A 13,781-nucleotide genomic window follows, 5' to 3' on the forward strand; every position below is an offset into this window, starting at 1 on the left:
CCATCACTACTTTATATATATACTATATATAACTATAAAGCTAACTTTATAGTTAGCTTTTCTTATTTGAGATTAAAAAAAAAGTTTTGTATGTAAGCCAGAATACTTAAGTTTGAAATATTCATTACTAATTCAAATGCCATTACATTTATTCTGCTAAATAGACCAGAGCAGAACTTCAGTGGTTGCTGCTTCTTTCCCTTTAAAACTGCTTTTTAACTGAACAGATCTCATCTAAAAAAATATTTGAAAATAAATGGTAAGTGGTTCAGCTAATCCTAAAATCTTTCTCTTTAAAGTCACTGTTTTATCTAACATCTGAAGTTTCTCTTCATTAGGTCTGTAATCTTCTTAAAACATCCCTTTTCCATGAGAGCCACAAGTATTTCCACATAAGTTGTAAAGTACGTAATTCTACATACATTCATGAGGCTGATGTGACATCATCTGCTCTGCTCAAGGACAAAGGACGTGTCTTTATTAAAACATCATGCTTTTCAGTCGTCTTTTACTAGGCTAAGACCTATATTACTTCTAAAACTACTACACTGAAGATTTTGCATGAAGCCTGAGAGGTTTTAAAACGATGCAGATAACCTTATTCTGATCTTAGGCAGAAAAAAACCCTAACAACCCAACCCCAAAAAACAAAACAATGATACAAACAAACAGAAAAACTGTAAAAAAATCATTAATGTTACCACAGGTGTGGGAAATGATGCTAGAATAATTCCCTTTTTGCACAACACTTTCCCTGACTCTCTGCTCAGGCAGCTACGTGCCCACATAATGGGGTCCTTGCCCTCTTACTCTCCCCTTCTGACTGCCTGGGTCAGTCTTTACATAAAAGAACCCAAGTTCCACCTACAAAGCCGTCTCTCTGTCTTTATTTTCATGGCAGACACTTTTATATCAGAGTACTTTCATCACAGTGGCACCCATACCAGAGCTACAATACTGTAGTTAAGGGTCTGTTCTTTGGCATTTCTATTCTAAAGCACTATTGTATGAGGTTGCTCAGCAGCTAAAATTCCTTCCATGCTGAGACTTGGCATACAAGTGCTTAGCTCAAAAGCAATTTAATTTTTTTAAAATTTTGGTTTTAACCCTCTGGTGTCCCTTTGCAAAATGTAAAGGTGAAAAATAATGCTGGCTTTAAGGCATTGCTGGGTTTGTGTTGATGTAAGTGTATTTTATAATGAAATATTGCATGCTGTTAGTCAGAAATGTAGTTTTCAGGAACTCTCTGAAATCCTTGAATTACCCTCTATGAAATAAGTAAAACAAGATCCAGTAGTAATTCTCTCTGAATGAGTGAGAATCACACTCTGCATTTGCTAGAGTGTGAAGGTGTTCTCCTATGATGATTTTTAAATATTATCTTGATGGTTATTTTACAGGTATAGATTAAGATAAGTGTATTAAAATCAGAAGAATTCTAAAGTCAGAACAGCTTTAACTGGGAGGCTTCAGAGATAAAACAGTTGCCACATGGACTGAAACAGAATTTCTGTCTTCTCATCCCCTTCATGAAACAGTCTGTGGAGCAAGGTTCACTCTGAGGATTTCACAGCATCCTTTGAAGCCATTGTTAGGCATTGCTCAGAGTGGCAAGGTGCCAGACTGATGGACTTTTGGTCTGCTCTCCTGTAGTTAAGAATGGAAAGGGTGCAGAGCAGCTTAATGTGGATTAATGGTGACACTTTAAATTATATCACTGTTATTTCAGAAAAGGCAGGAAAACACTGAACCATGCTACATCAGCATGTTGATTTACAAGTCTTATACACCCACAGAAACTATTAAAAGAAAAAAAAAGATTAAATGAACAAAGGGTTTTGGGATTGGTTTTTAATTTTTTTAAGTAACTAAAACCTGAGGATTTTGTCTTAAGAATTGCTGATTATATAGATTTCCAGGAAGAGACACAGACACTAACTGACAATAATAAGTTTCTATTTAAATAATTGATGGAACTTGAGTATTTATTTCTACATCAGAGACAAGGTGAAGGTCTAACATCCCAGCTATGACATCCTTGTGTACAAAACAGCACTGAGGGCAGAACTCACCCACTGCAGGAAGGGGTAACATGTTGACCCAAATAGTTTTGTTTGGACATTAGAGTGATGCTTGAAATCTGACAGTAGGACATAATTTGCTGAAGGTACACTGGCCAGAATCCTTTATTTATTCTTAAGTGAAAATGACAAAGGTGATGTACATATTTTCCTCAAGTTACCTCACTAGTTGTATCTGAACTATCTGAACTGGCTCTTAAGATGTCTGTTTACCTGTTTGGAAGAATGATATACAAGTGTATATGGCCCTCAATTCCTTAACCCTACCATGCAGGTTTCCCAGGAAACTAAGCAGTCCTCAAAAACCTAGTCATGCTCTGAAACTACTTTTTCGCATGTTTTCTTCTGAATAATAATTTACTTTTCCCTCACAGCTTTGCTTGTATAATTCAACATACCTCTAAAGACAGAAAAATTAGGCATCAAATGTTTTCTAGTCTAGAAAATATTTGTATTTGTGACATTTTTCTTTCCCAGTTTTTCAGTATAAGCCCAAGAAATGTTTGTACATTCAAAGGCATCTACATCTCTTGCTGGAAATGGAAGACCAGAAAAATTCAAATACTGTGTCCTTGATGCCACCGTTCCTTTGTGAGGATTACAGGTAGGTGGAAAAATTGTGTAATGCACAAGATGAAAATTGAAGGGTGAGTTATAACCAGAATCAGGCTGTTACCACTAGCAAGCTGGTTCTTCTAACCTTCCCCCTTTGGTAATATCTAATATCAATAACACCCCAAAAATGTGCAGACAAGGTACTGGTGGTCCAAGAAAAAAGCCCAAACACATGACTGATAAAGTCCAAACCCATATATGTCTATATTGGTGAAACTATACTCAGTTCTGTTACTTTCCATTTTACTGGAAAATCAAACAGAGAAATGTAATTGGAATAGCAGCAGAGCTCTCATCACAAATCAATTATCTGCTGGAACAGTAAAGGAAACCTTTTCTGAGTATTTGCCAGCTATGCTTTTCTTTTTGTGTAATATCCTCTTTTTCAAGCTTAGTCAAGTGTAATAATCATCTCTCTCTTTTTTTAACCAAATGTACAAAATATCTGCAGCAATTAGACTGCATTATTGTCTAATTACAAGAAATGGTAATTTTCAAATCAGAGCTACTGTCTTTTCTGCAGCTATACAATCACAAATTAGTAAGCTCTTAGTTAGCGGGCTTCTGCTGGAATCACTGGCAAGGACTTTAAGTACAGTACAGCAGTGTGAACACATTTCTCTAATACAGCCAATTAGTCAATAATTCTGTTACTTATTACTCAATTAAAGATTGCTTTTATTTTTTACATGTTTTTGCATATGTGTGTGAATTTGGGTGTCTATGAACATGTATAACCCACAGAATTAAAACAAGATGGACTCAGAGAGTATTGATATATGAATTATCAAACTAAAAAGCTCTTCCTCATGGAGTGGCTATTTGTGAGGTTCTTAATTGATTTGCAAATGTAGGTGATGGATGTGTAAAGATTAAAACCAGATGTCAGTCTGTTGATCTCTAAATTTTCAGTTGTACTATTTTTTCCACTAAGTCAGTTTATTAATTTCTTCTTTCAAAAGTATGTTCTGTGTTTTGCTTTAATAATGGACACTATTTCTTGCCTTGCAAGTTGTGGAGATTGATAAGAAATTTTAACAAATTAGGAAACAGATAAAGAACATTTTGATTAGACATCCTAATTTTTCAAAGAAGAGTAAGTGAATAAATTAATCACAAAATGACAGGATAGGGTCACTGTGTAAACAGTTGAAAAAACCCCCTCAGATTTTTGCAAAGAACTAATTACACTAGGTAAATCACTAAATTATTTGAATTGTAGAGAAAAATAAAGAAGCAAATTCTCATAAGAAATTTGGTATAATGCATGTTTTTAATCTCTGAATATGTTTCATGTGAATAAAACTCTGATTTCAATATTAGCTTCAGTAACATTTCTATAAAGTCATAGAAAGCCCATAAAATACACAGAACTAGATCTTGATCTAGCTTCTTTACAAATAAAGAAATTATACTCTTTTGCATAAATTATGTATACTAATTACTTATTGTCTTCCCATTCTAAAAAAAAAATTCTCTCTGAAACGTGTAAGCTGATTTCTTCATGTTCTAGACATAGGAAACACATGCAAAAATGTGAAAGATCTTATCAGATGACAACAGGGAGGAGTATTTGGGAATATTAATTGATCGTAAGACCATTTGTGGTTGTAATTGGATATTTCTGAAAAAAATGCTATCTTAATCTTTGCAAGGATGCCTTCTGAAATACCATACAATAGAAGTGATTCCTCAGCTGGAATTCTGTGGGCACTGGCAGTGAATGCTATTTAAAAAATATAAATTCAAACCTGAGTGTATTCAGAAAAGTGTCATTAAGATAATCAGGTGAAAAAATAATTTACCTTATGAGATGAGAAAAACTCTTAAATTAGCACCAGCTGCCTTGAAAGGACCTCCTTTTCTTTTCCAAAGAGTATGCCCATGAAGATGCTTCAGTTCTGCATCTTCTACAAATAACTACTATCTTGATTTTAAATAAAAGATCACCATAAGAGAATATGTGTTTTCAAAAATTTTCAATGCCTTTGGCATATAAATCTGGACTGAAAAAAAGAAAGAAAATGTAGTATCCCTTTCTTGGGCACCTTCTCTTATCTGCTGCTTCTTCTGCAGTCAGGTGCAGCCTCACTCCTGCAGCAATAGGACTCTGATCTACTCACAGCCAGAGTGAGCTTATAAAGAGCCAAACTAATATAGTGCAGGAGCTGAAACTGCTGGAGCTTTGCACATTCATCACACAGTGATCAACAGGTTTCTTTTGTGTTTGCATTCCAAACACAGCAACCTGAGTTTTCCAGAGTTTATATGTCTGATATATATATATGGATATATATGCACTGTTTCCCTCTGTGGAATAAGGGGAAGACCATTTAATGGTAATAACCAGGTTATTACCATTTACCTCTAGCATGGATGTATCCCTGATTTTTTTATCCCCAATCCCTGTACAAAGAAAAAAATACCCTTTGCTGATGGATTTGAAATCTAAGGACTCCCTTTAATGTGAGAAATCTAGATGACAGTCATTACTTGAGTTGCTCACAGCTCACGTATGATGTAACAGGCAACAGCAGAGATATAAGCATGCCTGAATCTCCAGAGCATGACAAAGGAGTGGATGGATAGCATCACATTCCTGAAATCTCACTCCAGATCAAAAAGTGAGTCCTCTTGGGTAATGGTGTGTATTGGGTTCATAAAAGATAATAAAGTGTTTGCACTTCTGTAAGTGCATGTATAAGGAATGATAGTACACCTGAAGTTTGGGAGTGCTAGATTTCAGACACACAATTATTTTTAGCATTTACAGCTAGGGTTTTTGCCTATCACAAGTTGCCTTGCAACAGCTAATAAGCAGAAACTTTTGGGTCACTTTTACAGTCAAGTCACTCACAATAATGTTTGGTAAGAAACTTCAGTGGGAAATGAAAATATTGCAAATATATTTGTGGAGATCATCCAATTGTTTATGCATCAATATAGCGCTGGAAAATAAATAAGGACGTTCAGGGTTTTTTTTATATGTCATCACAGCTTTTATGGGATAAGTCTTTAGTGGCTGAGCTTCGGAACATTGGCAGAAGAGCAAGGGAAACCATGTGAAAAGGTTAGCCAAAAATGTCAGCTTTAACTTTAAAGAAATAACTTGTTCACTCAGAACAGAAAATTCATAAAACGGATATAGGACTAAAATGAAACCAGCAGGACAGCAAGAAAGCCTACATTGTGTGTAGAGTGCATAAAGTTGCTGATCATTCTGTACCAAAATTTTTCTGTTTCTTGGTCACTTATTAACTGGAAATTAAAGCAAACTGATTTGTTTTCTGCAGATGCTGGATGATGCCGAGAAGTTCACATCTTTAGGTGCCTGAGTATAAATAGTAAAATTTTCCTTTATGTGCTTCTCTTTTGCACATTTTGCCTGACGTAAGAAGTCACAAAGCAACAGACACAAAGGAACTGAGATGTTTTGTATCTGCTTATTCATAGATAGGGTCGCCACAATGGGAAATATTAAGTATTTGGCAATTTAAATCAGGGACAGGAGCTGCAACTCTTGGTGTGTTTTGTCAGATGGACTTGCAAACCACTGAGTTTTGCAGACCCTGTGTTCTTCATAGATGCTCCTGGTTAGGAAAACAACTGCATTTTTTTTAATATCAGCCCAGTGATGTGGAATGATGTTCAAACATGCCAATTATATAAAACATATTTATTTTTCTACCTTCTATTCTTCATGTTGCTTTTCATAAGGTGAAGATTTGGATTCTTCTGAAGGAAGAATTAAGAAATATTTTTTAAATTTGCTTCTTATTCATAACCACTAATTTATATTAGAGAAGGATTCCTTCTGTGATAGTTGAAACTATTCACATCATGGTCAGAGTACCAGGTGTTATTAGACAAGTAATTTCAAGAAAATAATACAATTCTTGTGTTATTTGATGAAATGTACAATTTCACTGTAATAAAATACAGCTGAAGCAGATACTGCACTATTATAATTCTCTAATTTTGTGACTATGCTCTCTAATTTAAAAATACATCATGCTGCTTTTGAGTTGGACACCAGAAGTACTACTTTCTGTCAGTCTTTAATATCACAAGGGCCAACAAGTTGAGAGAAACCTATTTCATGTGCTTTATTATGGCCTTGAAAATAGCAGCAAAGTCCAGGATGAAGAGTGTTAGCTGAAATATCTGACTCTGACACTAGGAGAGGTTTTTCTGTCTAGCTACAATGGGATTTTCCTCTTCATTCAAGCTCTTCAAAGGTTCCTGCAAATGCCTGCAGATGGCAGAACCCAGTATTTCTGAACAGCTCTGTGATACCCCACAATCTCAGTTCGGGTGGAACATAAATGTGGGATATTGTAAGCGTCCCCAGGACAGTGATAACAGTGTTTAGCTACCCCTGCTTTCCTGCCTCATCCAGGCAGGGCTAGTGTGGTATCCTGTCCCCCTGTCCTTGCTACTGCACCTGCCTGGAAATGTTCAAGGGCAGGTTGGATGAGCCTCTGAGCAACCAGAGCAGCCTGACCTGGTTGAAGGTGTCCCTGCTCACTGCAGGGTTGAACTGGATGACATTTAAAGGTCCCATCTAAACCAAACTATTCTGTGACTCTATAAAGTATGAGATGAAATTTTCTTCAGTTTATAAGTGAAGTCTTACTAAATGGTACTGCAAACCCACAGTGAATATCATTTTAGTATTAAAAAATAGCAAGTACTTATTAAGCGGAAAAATTTTTATTTCCTGTTACTTTAGATCACATATTAACATAATTTTTGATGTATTTAAATAAGAAATATTTATACTTTTAGGCTTTTTCTGATAGGACTAGCATCAGTTCTGTAGATTTCACTAAAAAATATAATAGGTAATTAGTATGGAGTATAAAAGCGCAAGAGATTTGATTTAAAATAAATGTCAGCTTAAAATTTAGTCACTGAAAAACAGTCAAAGAGTAGTCATTTCTGACATATCACTTCTTATTGAATTGCTCCACTGTTGCATGATGGTTTTGCAGCCATACATGTTTTTTTACCTTTCTCTTTCCATTCTTAGTGAAAATAACTCTAAATTTATAATATAACATAGAGTATGCTGTCCAGAAAGACTGGAAAATGTACTGGCAAATAAACTAAAAGATGTAAAGTAAGTAATAGGTTTTAATTTCCTTCCACTTCACTTCTGGAGTTTACTTATTGCTTGTTTTTTGTCTGTAATCTCTATAAGGGTTTCTATTCTTTATACTACCTCATCTGAAGTAAAATTGACAACAATATTAATCTCTGGCACTTCAGTTATTTTCATGTTGTAGCTTTCAAGATGGTGCAACAAAGGAATTAAAACCTACATCAAGTAGTCCTCTTTCCTGTTAATGATTTTGGATTTTAAAATATTGTCAAATAATAATAGGGTAGAGGGACACTCATTCAGAGAAGTGAAAATTGTGACAGACAGAAGTGGAAGATGACATTACAAAGTTTGATTCTAACCTGAGTCATTCTTTATAGAGCAGACTATGTGCTGCACTAACTGTTAAAAACTGAGGGATTGTTTTCTGGGATGTTTAGATGGGGATTTTTGTTGTTGTTTTTGTTGGTTTCCAGTTTATAAGAATTATTCCAGAAATATCTTTATCTAGCGCAATTTGAGTAAGAAATTCAGGTATGAAAAAAAGCTGCCTGTTGAGCTGATAGAACCTGACAATGATTGTGTCCAACCCTTTCAAGGATTGTTTATTGAGCAAACACTGACTGTGTCCCCAAGGCTTCCCATGCGCCCAGGAGCTCTGAGAGACATGGCAGAGGAGCAGGTGAATCTTTGCATTTTGGCCACTGTGGATATAAACAGCTGAGATGCAACATCTTAACAATGATAATCCCAATTGCTTGTATGCAAAATTATCATAATAAAGATAATTGTGACCTGACTTAAACATCCTTGGGGAGAAGTGAAAGGGTGTGGTCAGAACCAGCCATTCAAGCCAGCATGTGACTTTGAAGGGTTACAAATCTGACAAATGTAATCTTTATGAAAGATTCAGTTTAAACAATTTTCATTGAAGTGTCAAATTTAAGAAAATGCTTTCTTCTTAGCTTTTGTTCATTTTTTTTCCTATTCACAGTCTCCAAGCACTTCAGATAACATTGAGGATCAACTAATATTACCATCACTGAGCAGCAGCAAGGACGGTACTTCATTAACAAACTCTTAACCATTTTCAATGGGAAGAATTATCCAACATAAATTGGGTTTTCAGTTAAAGATGAGACTTAGGTGATTGTATCCTGACTGTTCAACAGAGAAAAGGCCTACTGGCATGATGTTAACTTTGAAGGTAAAGGCAATTAGATGAAAGCCATCAGCCTTTGGTTTTCACAATGTAGGTTTCAAGTGTTGGATGAAAGGTCCCCATGACAGCTATGGGAATATTCTATTGTGTCAGGATTGTTTTGCAGCAGTGCCTAAGAATACCAGAGCCATAAGCCAGGTGCAAGACTGCTACTGCGTGGGTACTACAGCCACAGCAGCACAGAGTTTTGTTTGAGGAAAATAAATTGGGTTTTGTGAGGCTCTATCATTCTCTGGCTGGACTATACCCAATTCCCACACTAACTATATTACCATGTTGACTGTTCTCACAGACAGATAAAGGACAACAGACTGCAGTTTAGCATGACTGGTAGAAATGTAATCACCCTAGAAAACTAAGAGGATTCTCTCAGGCAGTCTTGAGTCCATTAACAATTATCTTTAAGAAGGTATTTGTGGAGACAGAAACTTTTAAAGGCAAAAAAGATGACTTACTGATTAACCTAAGTTTAGTTCCTGAAACAAATATTTAGTCAAACAACTTACTTTGACTACCTGGAAGATAACATGGAAATAAGGACAATCAAGAATTTTTATAATTAAATGTCATCTATTCTTCTTTTGAGATATTTAATGACCTTCTGTATAGTGTCATATATATTGACTTCACTAAAATTTCTAACATCTTTCATGAATAGGTGAAACTGCCACAACATGAGCATACAGATGGATAGAAGTTCACTGTCAACTTGAAAGAATGGTCTAAATAGGATTCCACAAAGATCTGGATGGAAGCTATTCAAGAACATTACCACTGGCAGTTTCATGGAACACAGACCCAGCTTTCACAGTGGGAGTGACTGCAGGCATACTTTATAGTGCTGGGACTCAATGTGACCCTAAAATTGCAGAAATAACCCTTGAAAAGACAGAATACTGTTCAACAAGGACAAATGCAGAGTCTGACATTTAATTTTTAGCAGATCCAAGCTGAGTGAGAACCATGGATGCACCACTGTTAAGGCAAATAACACCTGTGGGTATAACTTCAGAGCAAATTAAGTGGCCTTTTCAAATTAGTGCTGGCCAGTATTTTTCCTATCTTGGACATAATGGTTTGAAAAAGATTTTCACTAGCAGGGGAAAATCTAAAGGAGAGCAAAGAAAGGATTCAAAGTTCACAGTGATGGCGTTGTTTAAATCTTTATGTTGTCAGAGAAGCTGCAAAGGGGAAAAAAAAAGGAATCATTCTCATGTTCACTGTGGATGAAGTTACACAGTATCACAGAATCAGAGCTGAAAGAAACTTTGACATGTTTTCAGGTAACATCACCCCTTCTAAATATATTCTGTGTTAACCTTGAGTCATTAGTCCAGGTGGAGATCTATTGTTAACAGCCACTACTGTGATATTTAGAAATGTCCTTCTCAGGGAATCAGATTACAGGAAGCTCAAAAGAAAAAATAAGTTCTTATTCAAAATGTGTATACCCCAAAGCCTGCTGTGTGAGAATTATTACCATCTCTTGTTTTGAAGATCCCTTGTATGTAATGTCTGACACTTGGATATTGGCAGGCTAAGAGCATAGGTTAATAAAACTTTCAGGAAAATTTTGAGAAATTGAATTTTTCCCTTCATTGTTCCTCATAAAAAAGATGCATATAAGCACTGTCTCTATTATAGAAAGTATTTCATATTTTTCAAAATATTAATTTTCTTTCAATTTTAACTTTTTTTAATCTAGTAATTTATTAGAATTTACAACCTGTTTCCCTTCCTTGTGAAACTTAGCTAGTCAAGCATTTTCTCAGAGGATAAATGCAGCATTCTTGCCAGATTCAGTAATAAGTTTCATTTAAAAAGCAATGTGAGAAAACAAAAAGAGCAAAAAGTAACATGCCTGGTAACCTAAACATATATTGCTAAGTCTACTCTGTGCTCTTTTGAACTTTTATAAGAAGTAATCTTGAACTGAGAGCTGCACTAAGCTTTTCTTAAAGATCTGAACTGCAGAGAAACAGTTCCTTTAGGAAAAAATTCTTTTGAACTTTATATATTTGAATCAGCTGATTTAGATGGAAAGCTTGTAAGAGCACTTTTGCTACATGAATTTAGAATAAAAATAGCGTATTTAATTTAGTGCATATACATTGTTGGAGGAGGATTTCTCAAACAACTTTTCTCAAGCTCTCTCTAATCTTTCAAAGCTTATAGGACTTTAAAAAATATTTCATGTTCCCACAGTTTTAATTGAGCTGCACGTACAGTTTAATGGAAAAGGAGAATTTTGAGGAGACATTCAACAGGTCAACATATCAAACACAGTTTGATAAAATGCTGCTTGAGGTTAACAAGCCATACCTCACATATTATCCAAGCTTGAGAGAGAAGCCAAGACATTGCATTTCTGCTGTTGAGGAAATGGTTCTTTATCATATTCAAATTTAAATGCCATTGGGAAATTTCTTTGCATCTGTGCTATATCCAATGATTTTTACCAGACTGATTTTTAAATGATACACTGGGACGAATTATTCAGCCAGAAAACACTCAGAGCATGTAGTCCACCTTCCTTCCTGTCTCTCCTTAATTAATTACTGTTTTAACAAGTGGATGACTTCTAGAAGTAAAACATTTTAAAGGATGGAGAACTCACAATACTCCTGGTAGTCTGTTGCAATGGCTACTAACTTTTGTTACTTAAAATTCTTCCCATATTTCTGGTTTAATTTTTTCTAGCTGTAACTCCTATCATTTGCCTTTTGTTACATTTTTGTGTGAAATATTGAAGAGCTCTTTCTTAAGAAATTTTTTTGTCCCTTAAGATTTAATGTGATCAGATCTCTCCAGAAGCTTTTCTTTTCTAAAGTGATAGATTTTGAGTCCTTGACTATAAGCCATGCTTTCTGATACCTTGATTATCCTCCTGGCTCCACTTTTAATAATCCTTTGGTGTACTTAAATTCACTTTAGAAAATTGCATCTACTCTAAAACAAGCTTGTGTGACTCTTGTACTTACACTACAAATGATGCCCATGATGACAGCACAGTGCTCCTCATCCTGGCTGCACTACTGAATGTCATTTGTCAGATTGATGATAGTGCTAGTCTTGAGTTTAATAGAAAAAAAAGTCTGCTGGAGATCTCTTTCAGACAATTTGTTCCAATATCCACTTTTTACTGTTTTTCTGTCCAGTCTTTCCCAATTATTCTCATAATTTCCTTTCCTTGACTAAACTATACTCCAATACTTGTGATACATTCTTCTTAAGTATCACACCTTGATGTGATGTCCATCTCCTGTACCAAGTAATGGTAAACTCCTACTGGCATTCAGGAACAGAAAGGAGGAAGCTTAATTTCTTACTTCTCAATATTTCATAATACATTTACTGAAATCTTACTTTAAAATATTATGTCACCAAAGTACTGATATATTTTAGTCTGCAGAGCATTCATTGAGTTAATAGATCAAAAAGTAACAATGATATATAGATACAGATTTTGATATAGATGTAGATATAGGTAGATATATCAATGTGATTAATATGGCAGCCTTTAAATTCTTAAAATCACCCTATAATTTAAATCACTGTGATGTTAAGCCCTCTGTCTTTCCAGGGACATATGAAGTTTCCAATTTGCCTTGGAAGCTTTAAAATTGTATCTATAGGAGATTGGGTAATATTAAGGATTTTAAAATGGAGCTCAAAATTGCTATTAATTCAAAGTAGTTTTTCATACATTGTGTCAGTAATACAAAGTTCATGGCTATACCTTTAAATTTCCTCTTGCCTTCTCATTAAATAGAGGCGTAATTATTCACCATGAATAAATGTATTCTCTCTATAATAGAATGGAGAGAATACATTTTCCTTTAAATACACTAATTTCACTCTAGGCATCAGGTCACTGTAAATTCACCTTTCTCATGGAAACAAGTAAAAGATCAAAAATTTCTACAGAGGTTACCATGATTTCAATTTCAGTTTCTCTGGAGGATGATTTACCAGGTTAGGGAACAGAAAACAAATGTGTAATCTAAAAAGTCTAGAAGATTTTCCTATCCATCATATTATGATTTATAACTCTTATGTGATTTTGCAGGGAAAATATTCAGGGAATGTAATAATAATGAGGAACAATCTGTCATATTGTTAATTGCCTTTCAAAGAGATGTAGGCTGCTATTAGGCTGCCCTTAGCTTCCTCTTAAACAGCCCCAGCCCTCCTCTGATCTCTTCATTGGTCCTGTGCTGCAGGCTCCTGAGCAGCTGCTGCTGGATGCTCTTGAGTTCCTCCACATCCTCCTTGAGCTAGGGGGCCCAAACACAGAGGCAGTAATTTATACCACGGAGGGCTTATCCAGTTTCTTATTCAAAATGACAACATAGCTGGTGTCCATCATAACCTCCAGGGGCTCTCAGAAGTGCACAGAGCAGCCAGGCTCTTGACTATTTCTTTCTAGAAGTTTGAGATATTAATTTGACTTGCATGAATTGCAATTTTTTATTCTTAGGCGCTCTTTTTTCCAGTCATACATTCCAGCACAGAAATAATTGAAATAGAAATCCTAAACAACTGACTACCAGCAAGCAAATAAATAAATGAATAAATGTATATTCCTATGCCATTTATTGTTGAAAAAACTGTATTCAATACAATGCTATTAAGGGAGGTGGTGGCAATACATATCACAGGAAACAGCATTTAATGGAATTCTTCATTCTTTATTTTGGCATTGTATAGCAAGATGAGAACTGAAGAGGGGAAATGAATGACTGCAGAATCTCCTAGG

Source organism: Agelaius tricolor, unplaced genomic scaffold, assembly GCF_023055355.1.
Source record: "Agelaius tricolor isolate 1412-34295 unplaced genomic scaffold, bAgeTri1.0.p SCAF_8, whole genome shotgun sequence".
Taxonomy (NCBI): domain Eukaryota; kingdom Metazoa; phylum Chordata; class Aves; order Passeriformes; family Icteridae; genus Agelaius; species Agelaius tricolor.